Here is a 12,271-nt window from a genome sequence, read left to right on the forward strand (position 1 = left end):
GCTCTTTTCTTTTGTTTAGTCACTTCACAAAGCATTATGTTTTGTGATTCTTGTTCAAGATTGAGTAATCTAATTTCTTCAGCTTGTGCTCTATTTTTCTCCATTAATTCTGCTATTGTTGCATCACATTCCTTGGAATATCCATTGGAAAACTCTTGTTTGGTATCAATCTCCTTTTAGTGTATGTCATTTTCAGCTATGGCTATCTCCTTTCTTCTTTTCAAGGATTTTCTCAGTTCCTCCCTGGTTTCCTCTACTTTGTGTAGAGCTAGTTGCACATCAATCACTTGATTGTCTATGATCTTCCCAAGTTTGAAGACTTCCATCTTTTGACCTTTTTCTCCAAGCTATTAGGCTTCTCCTTGTGAGAACCAGCACTCTAATACCAATTGTTGGAATATTCAAATGGGAATAGTACTTCTAAGAGGGGGGGTGGTGAATCAGAAGGTGCACACCTTTTTAACCCTTTTTTTAATCCTTTAAACATATAACTAGAAAAAAAAATTGCATGCATATAAACATATAAAAGAACATAAAATCAATCACATGCAACAACACATAACACCAGAATTGATAATCCAGAAACCCTCTAGGAATAAGAAGGTAAAGCTGTTGTAGGGATGATACCCACAAAAATCAGTAGAGTAATCAATGTTCAATCACTTCTGATGGTCTACCCTGTTAGAGGCCTACCCTATTAAAGGCTTTACACTATGTCAATAGTGACCTAGTTAGAGGATTTACAAATACTTACATGAAGTGTCACCCTATTAAAGGATTTACAATAGGCTATTTAACCCACCTAATACATAGGATTTTCAATCACCTTCTCCAAAGGTTCTCCTACCTAGGTGTTAAGATAACCTATCAATATTGGATTTTTGCATCTAATACAATTGTGAGAAAGTATTAGAACATTTGACCTAATAGAGTGCAATATTCAATTGATGGGTTCAGATACTAGATCTGCTCTTCCTGTTCTGATCCTTGCTTGATCTGATCTCTATATGTGTTCCTTGTCCCTTGTGTTGTTTAGATCAAGTGGCTATGAAATTGTTGCTCTATTCCTTGAAGTCTTTTCTTCTTCTTACTAAAATTTCAATATAATCTCCCTATACACTATTTTCATTCACATATGCAATGGGTTTTTGACCTCCTTTTAAAGAATGGAAAGACTTAGGGTTAGGAATGGATCTATGATCCATATTGAATCTTCAAATTCTTGCTCATACCTTGAATTTTTCTCATTGGTTGCATGCCTTCTCCATTTTTCTGATTAGTTGCATCTGGATTGCATAGGGAATGTAAATGGTTTGTCCTTATCCTTTTTCTCCTTCAAAATCTCTCTAAGTCAGTTCCAAAAATAGTTTACATATTAGTTTATGAATGCACAAACTATTATGTTGATTCTATGTTACTCAACACATATTATATTTTTGGTGATTGGCACATGAATGTTCTTATATTGCTCAGTACATATCACATCTCTGGTTTGCTTAGCACCATTTATACTCTATGTTGCTCAGCACATAAATCTTCCTGAATCACTTAGCACATACTACGCTCTGTCTTGCTTGGCATCTATTACTTGCTCGGCACCTGAAGTCACTCTGCACCTATTAAGATTCTAACTTAACAACTACTATTATTCACTTGGCATACATAGTGTACTCGGCATATATGGTGGAATTAGTTAAGCGTGTTGACACTTGAATGTCAAGACCATTCTAAGACCAACACTTTATAGCTAACTCCATTAGAAAATAAGTAATAATTACTTAATGAACTCATATTTTGATAAAATTTGTATCAATAGAAACCTAACAATGTTCTTAAGAAACCCTTTTAGTTTCATCAAAATTAAGGGGGGGAGTCCTTAGGTACACCCTTGAAGTATGAAACTTAGAGAAATAGGGAAAAAATACATTTTTTGTTGTTTTTTGGGCATTGACCATTTAGGCCAAATCAAATCTCAATTAAAAATGGAATATATATAATATTTCAAACTAAATACCTTCATATATAATTTCATAGGTTATACATAGTATACTATAATATAATATATCATAAAATATTTTATTTTAATATAATATATATGACATAGTATAATATAGTATATTATTATAATATAATATAATATATGTGATATTATTATATATTATACTAAAATATATTATATTATTATATATTAGATAATATAACTTATTATATTGTAATACATTATCCTATTATGTATTATAATGTAATTATATTATATTAAAATTTTATATTTTATATAGGTCTTTAATGGTTCTAGGACCCCCTAGGGACATATGTCATCATTAAATGTTCCAAAAGGGCTCATATGTTATCTTATGACTTATTTTATCATGAAATGTGTCCAAATGGGTCATAGGTTATCTTGTGACCCCTTTCGACTAATATGAACAATTGAAATAGGTCCTTAGGGGTCCTAGGGCACATAGGGACATATGTTCTCGTTAATGTGTAAAAAGGTATTGTATGTCATCCAATGACCACTTTTGACCCATATAAATAATTGAAATAGGTCCCTAGGGATACTAGGACCCCTAAGGACATATGTTGTAGTGAAATGTGTCAAAAGGGGTCATAGGTTATTTTATGACCCCTTTTGACTCATATGAACAATTGAAATATGTCTAAAGGGGTCCTATGACCCCTAGGCACATATATCATCATAAAACAAAAAGGGTCATACATTATCCAATGACCCCTTTTGACTCATATAAGCAATTTAAATAGGTCCCTACAGATCCTAGGACCCCTAAGGACATATATTATCATGAAATGTGTCAAAAGGGATCATAGGTTATCCCATGACCCCTTTTGACCTATATGAACAATTGAAATAGGTCTCTAGGGTTCATGTGATACCTAGGGACATATGTTTTTGTTATATGTATCATAAAGGGTCATAGGTTATCTTATGACCCCTTTTGACCCATGTGAACAATTAAACTACATCATTAGGGGTTTGAGTACCACTAGGGACATATGCAATCATGAAATGTGTTGAAATGGCTCATAGGTATAACCTATGACCCCTTTCATCCCATATGAACAATTGAAATAGGTCCCTAGGGTTCCTAGGACCCCTAGAGATATATGTCATTATTAAATGTATTGAAAGGTGGCATAGGTTATCCTATGACATCTTTTGATGATATGAATAATTTAAATAGGTCCCTAGGATTCCTAGGACCCCTAGGAACATATGTTTTCATAAAATGTGTCAATAGGGGTTACAGGTTATCATATGACCTCTTTCGACCATTATGAACATATAAAATAGGTCATTGGGATTTGTAGGATCTCTAGGGACATTTTTTGTCATTAAATGTGTTGAAAGGGATGATAGGCTATATTATGGCCCCTTTTGACCCATATGAACAATTGAAATAGTTTCTTAGGGATCCTTGGACCCCTAGGGACATATGCATTCATGAAATGTGTCAAAAGGGGACATAAGTTATCATCTAACCCCTTTCGACCAATGTGAACAATTGAAATATGTCACTAGGGGTTCTATGACCCCTAGAGACATATATCATCATGAAATGTGTCAAAAGGAGTCATAGGTTATCTAATGACCCCTTTCAACCCATATAAACAATTAAAAGGGGTCCCTAGGGACATATGCTATCATTAAATGTGTCAAAAGCAATCATAGGTTATCTTATGACCCCTTTTGACCCATATGAACAATTAAAATAGGTCCCTAGGGGTCTTATGACTACTATAGATATATATCATCTTGAAATAAGTCAAAAGACATCATAGGTTATCCGATGACACCTTTTGACCCATATGAAGAATTGAAATAGGTCTCTAGAGCTATTAGGACCACTAGGGACATATGTTGTCATTCAATGTGTCGAAAGGAGTCATAGGTTATCCTATGACCCCTTTTGGCAAATATTAACAATTGAAATAGGTCCCTAGAGGTTCTAGGACCCCCTAGTGACATATGTCATCATTATATGTATTAAAAGTTATTAACAACCTATGACCCCTTCTGACCGATATCAACAATTGAAATAGGTCCTTATGGGTCTTGGGTCACCTCAAGACATATGTTGTCATTAAATGTGTCAGAAGGGTCATAGGTTATCCTATAACCCCTTTCAATCTATATGAACAATTTAAATAGGTCCTTAGGTGTCCTAAGATCACTACAGATATATGTGGTCATGAAATGTGTCAAAAGGGATCATAGGTTATACTATAACCCCTTTTGTCCCATCTAAACAATTGAAATAGGTTTCTACAGTTCTTATGAGCACTAGGGACATATTTTAACATGAAATATGTTGAAAGGGGCCATAGGTTATCCTTTGTCCCCTTTCAACCCATATGAATAGTTAAAATAGCTCCCTATGGATCCTTGAACCCCTAGGAACACTTGTCATAATGAAATGTTCCAAAGGGTTCATAGGTTATCCTATGACCCCATACAACCCATATGAACAATTAAAATAGGTCCCTAGGGGTCTTGGGACCCCTAGGGACATATATCATCATGAAATGTGCCAAAAGGGGTCATAGGTTATCCTATGACCCCTTTTGACCCATATGAATAATTGAAATATGTCCCTAGGTCTCCTAGGATCTCTAGAGATATATATGATCATGAAATGTGTTGAAAGGGGTCATAGTTTATAACCTATGACCCCTTTCGACCCATCTAAATAATTGAAATAGGTCCCTAGGGGTCCTAGGACCCATAGGGACACATATTATCATGAAATGTATCAAAAGGGGCCATAGTTTATCTTATGACCCCTTCGACCTATACAAATAATTGCAGTAGGTCTCTAGTGGTCCTAGAATTCCTAAAGACATATGTTATCATGAAACGTGTCGAAAAGGGTCATAGATTATCACATGACCCCTTTCAACCCATATGAATAGTTGAAATTGGTCTCTAGGAGTCCTAGGACTCCTTTAAACATATGTCGTCATGCAATGTTTTGAAAATTTTTGACCCAAATGAATAATTGAAGTAGGTCCCTAGGGGTCCTAGGACCCATAGGGACATATGTCATCATGTATTGTGTTGAAAGAGGTCATAGGTTATACAATGACCCTTTTTGATCCATATGAACAACTGAAGTAGGTCCCTAGGTGTCCTAGGACCGCTAGGGATATGTGTCATCTTAAAATGTGTCGAAAGGGGTCATAGATTATCCTATGATCCCTTTTGACCCATATGAATGATTGAAATAGTTTCCTATGGGGCCTAGGACAGTAGGGGCATATGTCATCATTAAATGTGTTGAAAGGGGTCAAAGATTATCCTATGACCCCTTTCGACCCATGTGAACAATTAAAATATGTCCCTCATGGTCGTATAACCCCTAGGGACATATGTTTTCATGAAATGTGTCAAAATGGGTCATAGGTTGTTGTATGACCCCTACCGGCCCATTCATATAGCTTGTCCTAGCAACATATGAAACATATAAAACATATTTATTATAATTTATATTATGTTATTAAACATCTATGTTAATAAAAATTGATAAATTATTATTCATAGGTGATTAACAACATATGTGAAATTAATAAATTGCATATATTTAATGACATATGTTAAATAAACATTTGATATTAAACATTTATAAAATAAATGTGAAATATGTATATCACATAAATATATGTGAAAATGTACATAATATTAGACAAATAAAATATCTGTGTGAAACATGTACATTAATATATGTGAAACATTTACATTTCACTTTTTTTTTCAAATTTGGTGGGAGATATTGGATACTCGATATATCAAGTATCCAATTCTAAATTTGGAACCCAATTACATTTACTGACAAAATGCACAAAATGATTGTCTATGTCCCCAAACCTGACAAACACAAGTTATTTTGGCAATTTAATGGATTTTATGACTATTGCACAACAAATAACTTTGGGATCCCAATTATATATATATATATATATATATATATATATATATATATATATATATATATATATATATATATATATATATATATATATATATATATATATATATATATATATATATATTGTCATGAAATTTCTATTAGGATGGGGAGTAGTTGTCATCAAAAGAATATAGGCAAGAGGAAGAAAAAAATAAATTTAAGCTTATAGGGAAAAGGATAATGATAATTATCAGAAGAAGAGACAAGGTACGCTAAATGTGATTGGCGTTTCCCCTAAAACTATGTTTCTAGTGAACATGATGTTAAATTTGAAAATGTTAAGTTTGACAATATATTTATTCAAGATGAAGATGTAGGGTTGGAAGATGAAGTTATAGGGTTGAAAGTTGAAAATGTAACAATTGAGAATGACAATGCATAGATTGAAGATGAAAATATCGAGTGAGAAAATATAAATTCATAATTGAGAAATCAAGGATGTTACACATCTCCTAGTTATAATCAAAATGGAATCCCTTACAATTTAGAGAGAATTTTTTTTAATTCAAGATGTTCTAGAACACCAAAATGTTTACTTGAAAATGATGAAACCATTGTGATAAGTTTTGAAGGGAAGAGATCAAATAGAACCTCCCTTGTAAGTTAACCATTAAGAAAGGCTTTATTTATAAGACAAACTTATCTTGACTTCAACATAAATTATAAAACTGTGAAAAGAGAACTTTCTAGAAGAGAGATACTTGATGATCCTCTTCAAATTGATATAAGGGCTTACTGTGGGCAACTTCCACATTTTGATAAGAAGCTAACCAATGATGTGAAGAAAGAAATTGCACAATTTTTGGCACTCTAACTCAAGAGTCTCACCAAATGCTAAGGACATCTTGAGGTTGGGAATTGGTACAACAATCTCGCTTGATGCCAAATCTTGCAATGCAGATTAGTTAAATTGTTTTTTTGTGCATATCTTTCAATCCATGTATCATGGCATTGATTGATACACTCCATTAGCTCTAGATGGGTGGGTGAACCCTAGTGACCACCCTATCTTAACCATTGAGAAATAGAAAATTCATGCCCACCTTGGTCTAAAGTGTATGCAAGATTCCCAAAGCAATATTGGGCCACAATTTTTAAAGGGCCATAGATCAGATTTCATGAGGGGTATGGAAAAAATATTAGGTTCTGCAAGAACATGTTGCTAAGGTCTACAATAAACTCTCTTAGTTTTGGGAGATTCAAATTTGTTTATACTTGACACAATAATCTCGCTTGATGCTAAATCTTGCAATAAAGATCAATTAAATTGTGTCATTGTCCATATCTTTCAAGCCATGCATCATAGCATCAATTTCTCTACTCTATTATCTCTAGATGGGTGGTTGAACCCTAGTGGAAACCTCATTTTGGCCATTGAGTTGATAGAATGTTCACATCCACCCTGGTTCAAAGTGTACTCAAGATACCCAAAGCAATATTGGGCTGCAATTTTTAGAAAGCCATAGCTTCAAGCTCGTGAGGGGTATGGAAAAATAATAAGGTTCTACAATACCATGTTGTTGAGATGTACAATAACCTCTCTTGGTTTTTGGAGATTCACTTTTTTTTATTTGACACAACAATCTCATTTGATGCCAAATCTTGCACTAGAGATCAATTGAATTGTGCCACGGTGCATATCTTTCAAACCATGAATTGTGGCATAAATTCATATGATCCATTAGCTTAAATAGGTGGTTAAACCCTAGTGACAACCTTATCTTTCCCATTTAATCGATAAAATGTCTCCACTCACCATGGTCTGAACTATACCCAAGATGCCCAAAGCAATATTGGGCAGCAATTTCCAAAGGGCGATTGCTTAAAGATTGTGAGGGTTATGGAAAAAATATTAGGTGCTACAAGAACTTTTTTAAAGTTCTAAAATAACCTATATCTATTTTAGGAGATTCAAATTCATTTATATTTGGCACTACAATCTCGCTTGATGCCAAATCTTATAGCGGAGATCAATTGAATTGTTTCATTGTTCTTATCTTTCAAGACATGCATTATGGTATCAATTTTTCTACTACATTGGCTCCACATGGTTGGATAAACCCTAGTTACAACCCTATTTTAGTCAATGAGTCAATAGAAAATGTGCACCCTCCTTGGGATGAAGTATACCCATGATGCCCAAAGCAATATTGGGCAGAGATTTTTAGAGGATCATAGCTTAGAGCTTGTGAGGGGTATGGAAAAACTATCAAGTGCTAAAATATATTTTTATCAAGGTTTACAATAACCTCTCTTAGTTTTTAGAGATTCAAATTCATTAACATTTGACACAATAATCTCGTTTGATGCTAGATCTTATAGTGGAGATCATTGGAATTGTGGCATTGTACAAATCTTTCAAACCATCCATTGTGGAATTGATTTGTCTACTTTGTTAGCTCTAGATGGGCGAGTGAACTCTAGTGACAAACCTATCTCATCCATTGAGCTAATAAAACATATGTGCCCACCTTGGTCTAAAGTGTACCCAAGATGCCCAAAGTAATATTAGGCATAAATTTTTAGAGGACCATAGCTCAAATATCATAAATTTTATGGATAGACTATTAGGTTGAACATGACTTTTTTGTCAAGGTCTACAATTACCTCTCTCCTTTTTTGGAGATTCAAATTCATTTACATTTGGCACAACAATCTTTCTTAATGCCAAATCTTGTAGCAGAGATCAGTTCAATTGTGTCATTCTACATATCTTTAAATCCATGCACTATGGCATCAATTTGTTTACTCTAATAGCTATATATGGGTAGGTGAACCCTAGTGATAACCCCATATCATCCACTAAGTCGATAGAATATCTACACCCACCTTGGTTTGAAGTGTACCCAAGATGCCCAAAGCAATATTGGGAAGCAATTTTCAGAGGACCATAGCTCAGAGCTCATAAGGAGCATGGATGAATATTCAAGTGCTACAAGACCATATTGTTGAGGTCTACAATAACCTCTCTCCATTTTGGGAGATTCAAATTCATTTACATTTGGTACAAAACTCTCACTTGATGCCAAATCTTGTAGTGAAGATTAGTTGAGTTGTGTCATTGTACATATCTTTCAAATTTTTGCATTGATCTATCTAGTCTATTAGCTATACATGGGTGGTCGAACCATAGTTAAAATCATGTCTTGGTCATTGAGTCAATAGAACATTCACACCCATCCAAGTTCAAGGTGTACCCAAGGTGCCCAAAGCAATATTGACCAACGATTTTCAAAGGGCCATAGCTCAGAACTCATGATGGGTATGGATAAAATATTAGGTGCTACAAGACCATATTTATAAGGTCTACAATAACCTATCCCAATTTTGGGAGATTCAAATTCATTTACATTTGGCACAATATTTTTTCTAGATACCAAATCTTGTGGCAGAGATCAGTTGAATTGTTCCATTGTGCATATCTTTTAAGCCATGCATTATTGAATTGATTCATCTACTCCATTATCTCCATATGGGTGAGTGATCCCTAGTCACAAACCTATCTCTTTCATTGAGTTGATAGAATGCCCACAACCTCCCTAGTCTGAAGTGTACCCAAGGTACCCAAAGCAATATTAGGCAAAAAATTTCAAAGGTCCATACCTCAAAGCTTGTGAGAGTTATGGATTAATTTTCAAGTTCTATAGGACCATGTTTTCAATTTTTACAATAAACTCTCTCAATCTTATGAGATTCAAAAAAAATTACATTTGGCACAACAATCTCGCTTGATGCCAAATCTTGCAGTAGAGAATAATTAAATTATGTCGTGCATATCTTTTAATCCATAGATTGTGGCATCAATTATTATGCTTTGTTAGCTTAGAATGGGTGAGTGAACCCTAGTGACAACCTAATATTTATCATTGAATCAATAGAATTTTGACACCCACCATAGACTAACAATGATCTCTTAACTTCCTATTAACTATTGATTGACCACTAACTAGAAAATAGAATGTTGTCGAGTTGACAACCTCAACAAGTATCATCATCCTCATAATTATAATTTACTAATATTTTTGTTGATGGATTTATTTCATGTTCTTTCAAAACAATTAAATCACTTCTAACTTATGCCCTAGCCCTTATAAGTCATATTGACAACTAGACACTATTTATACAATAATGACATTTGTTGCATCATTGCATGACCAAGAATGGCTTTATTAAATAGTTTCACTCCCTCTAAAAATTTCAAAGACCACACACCCTCATCAATTTAAATAGTGATCCTTGAAGAGTCATTTTCCTCACCATGCCAACATTTCATACATAGACCTTTCATGACTCCATTTACATTTGATATGCACTAATGACCCAAGTTAAATTGATTTGAGACCTTTTAGGTTCTTCTGGTCTTCATTTGGTCTAATTCATCCAAGTGATCCCCCTAGTATCTTTCCAAATCCAATGCTTCTCCCACAGCATACAATGAACAAATTAAAATAACTTGCATGAAATACTAAACATACATTCAACTATCCAAGTTTAAGTTAAATTTGAGAGAAGATTACATACACATGAATAATATACACATGTGCAAAAAATGAAAGTAATTTATAATATCAAAGAAATGTTATAGATATGTCATATACATGCATTTTTCTATAAAAATTACATCCATATACAACTATGGCACATATGCCATCTCAGACAAGATTACAAAATGTGGCACATGCCACCAAAATATGTCTGTAATATCAAAGTTTTTTGGATACAAAATGGCATGTATGTCATCTTAAAAAGTTTCATGAGGCATCTCAAAAATAATATGTAACTTCCATTATTGCTAGTGGATCATAAAAGTGTAGCCTCTTTGATGTGCTCTTTGGGTCTGATAAATCCTACATGAAAAAAAAGAGCGCTAATTAGACTAGTTAAGTTACACTAGTTAGACTAGTTATTCAAATACATATTGAATAGTTATTTAATGAAATTTTTCAATTAGAAGCTATTATACATACATCTCTCCATATCTTCCTTGGGTAATCAAGAGTCCTCACATATGTCCTCACCAACAGTTGAGCACACCATCTCCGATGTATATATGTTTGTACAAGTTTGTGAGATTGGTCTAAGATTTATTGTATAACATCATTAGTGATAGAATAATAAAATTATAAGATAATAAAAAATTTACATTAAACTTACGTGTGGTGATGCTTCCTCTAGAAGTGTCGGCTACATCAACAAAGATACAAAACTCTAATGTCCTCCCTCCATCGTAATAGGTGTTTCCTATGCAATTCAAGAACATAATTGTTAAAAATCATGATAATTGGTTTTGTATAATTTTATGAAAAATGAAAATAACTAAGAAATGATAAATATACATTTAATAAGGCTCTAACTATGAATAGAAATTCCTAAGGTTCTATGGTGTCAAATCCATATGGAGTCATCACCAGTGGCCAGACCCTCTACAATAAACAATGTAATAAAAATTTGTTAGTACACACAAGATAAAAGTATGCATCTACATTTAATCTCTTAAGAATACAGCATTACCTTCCCCTTTTCAATGTCACATGCCTCAACCTCCTCACTTCTTTCCCTAGAGATAGGTGAAAATTGTAAGACAAAAAAAATGAGAAACCATGTAGAAATCAATATAAATTAGTTAAGTATAAAATTATGTAAAAAAATTTATACTGTGGACATCTCAAGGCCAAATGAAATGGTTGAGAGTGTGGACTCCTCCACTTGTCTCATCTCCTTCTCATTCATTAGCTAAATATTTCTATCACATAAACATGTAAACTATGTTAGTGCATAGTTGTTAAAATTAGTTTAATAAAAAAATCATTTTCAATTAACTATGTTGTGAAATAAAATATATATACATATCTTGACATGAGGATACAATGGCTCAACTTTCCCCTCCTCACCTCTCACATGAGATGCTCCAACATATGTACCCAATTCTATTGCATCCTATTCCCCAAATACATACTAATGTGCATCAGAATCATTTAGGGGACCCATGCATAAATTCTTGCATGTAATGCAAGTATGGGGCACACAAACATGTGAGCTCCTAGCTGATTAACTTGTGCTAGCATCATCAACATGAGGAGGAAACACTAACCTAGATTGGAAATCCAATAAAGAAATCTATGAGTGAATGGATCTAATAGCCTCTGGGGTAGCCTCTAAAATCACATTGAGATGTTTCACTAGAGGAGGGGGGAGACATTAGTGTGGGTGTCACAAGTGCACACTTTCTTACTCTGTGTAAATGGTCTATCCTGGGGCACTCCTACTCCTACACCCTAGTTAAT

This window comes from Cupressus sempervirens, chromosome 6 (genome assembly GCF_028749045.1).
Source record: "Cupressus sempervirens isolate cs-2001-9-10 chromosome 6, ASM2874904v1, whole genome shotgun sequence".
In the NCBI taxonomy this organism is placed as follows: Eukaryota; Viridiplantae; Streptophyta; class Pinopsida; order Cupressales; family Cupressaceae; genus Cupressus; species Cupressus sempervirens.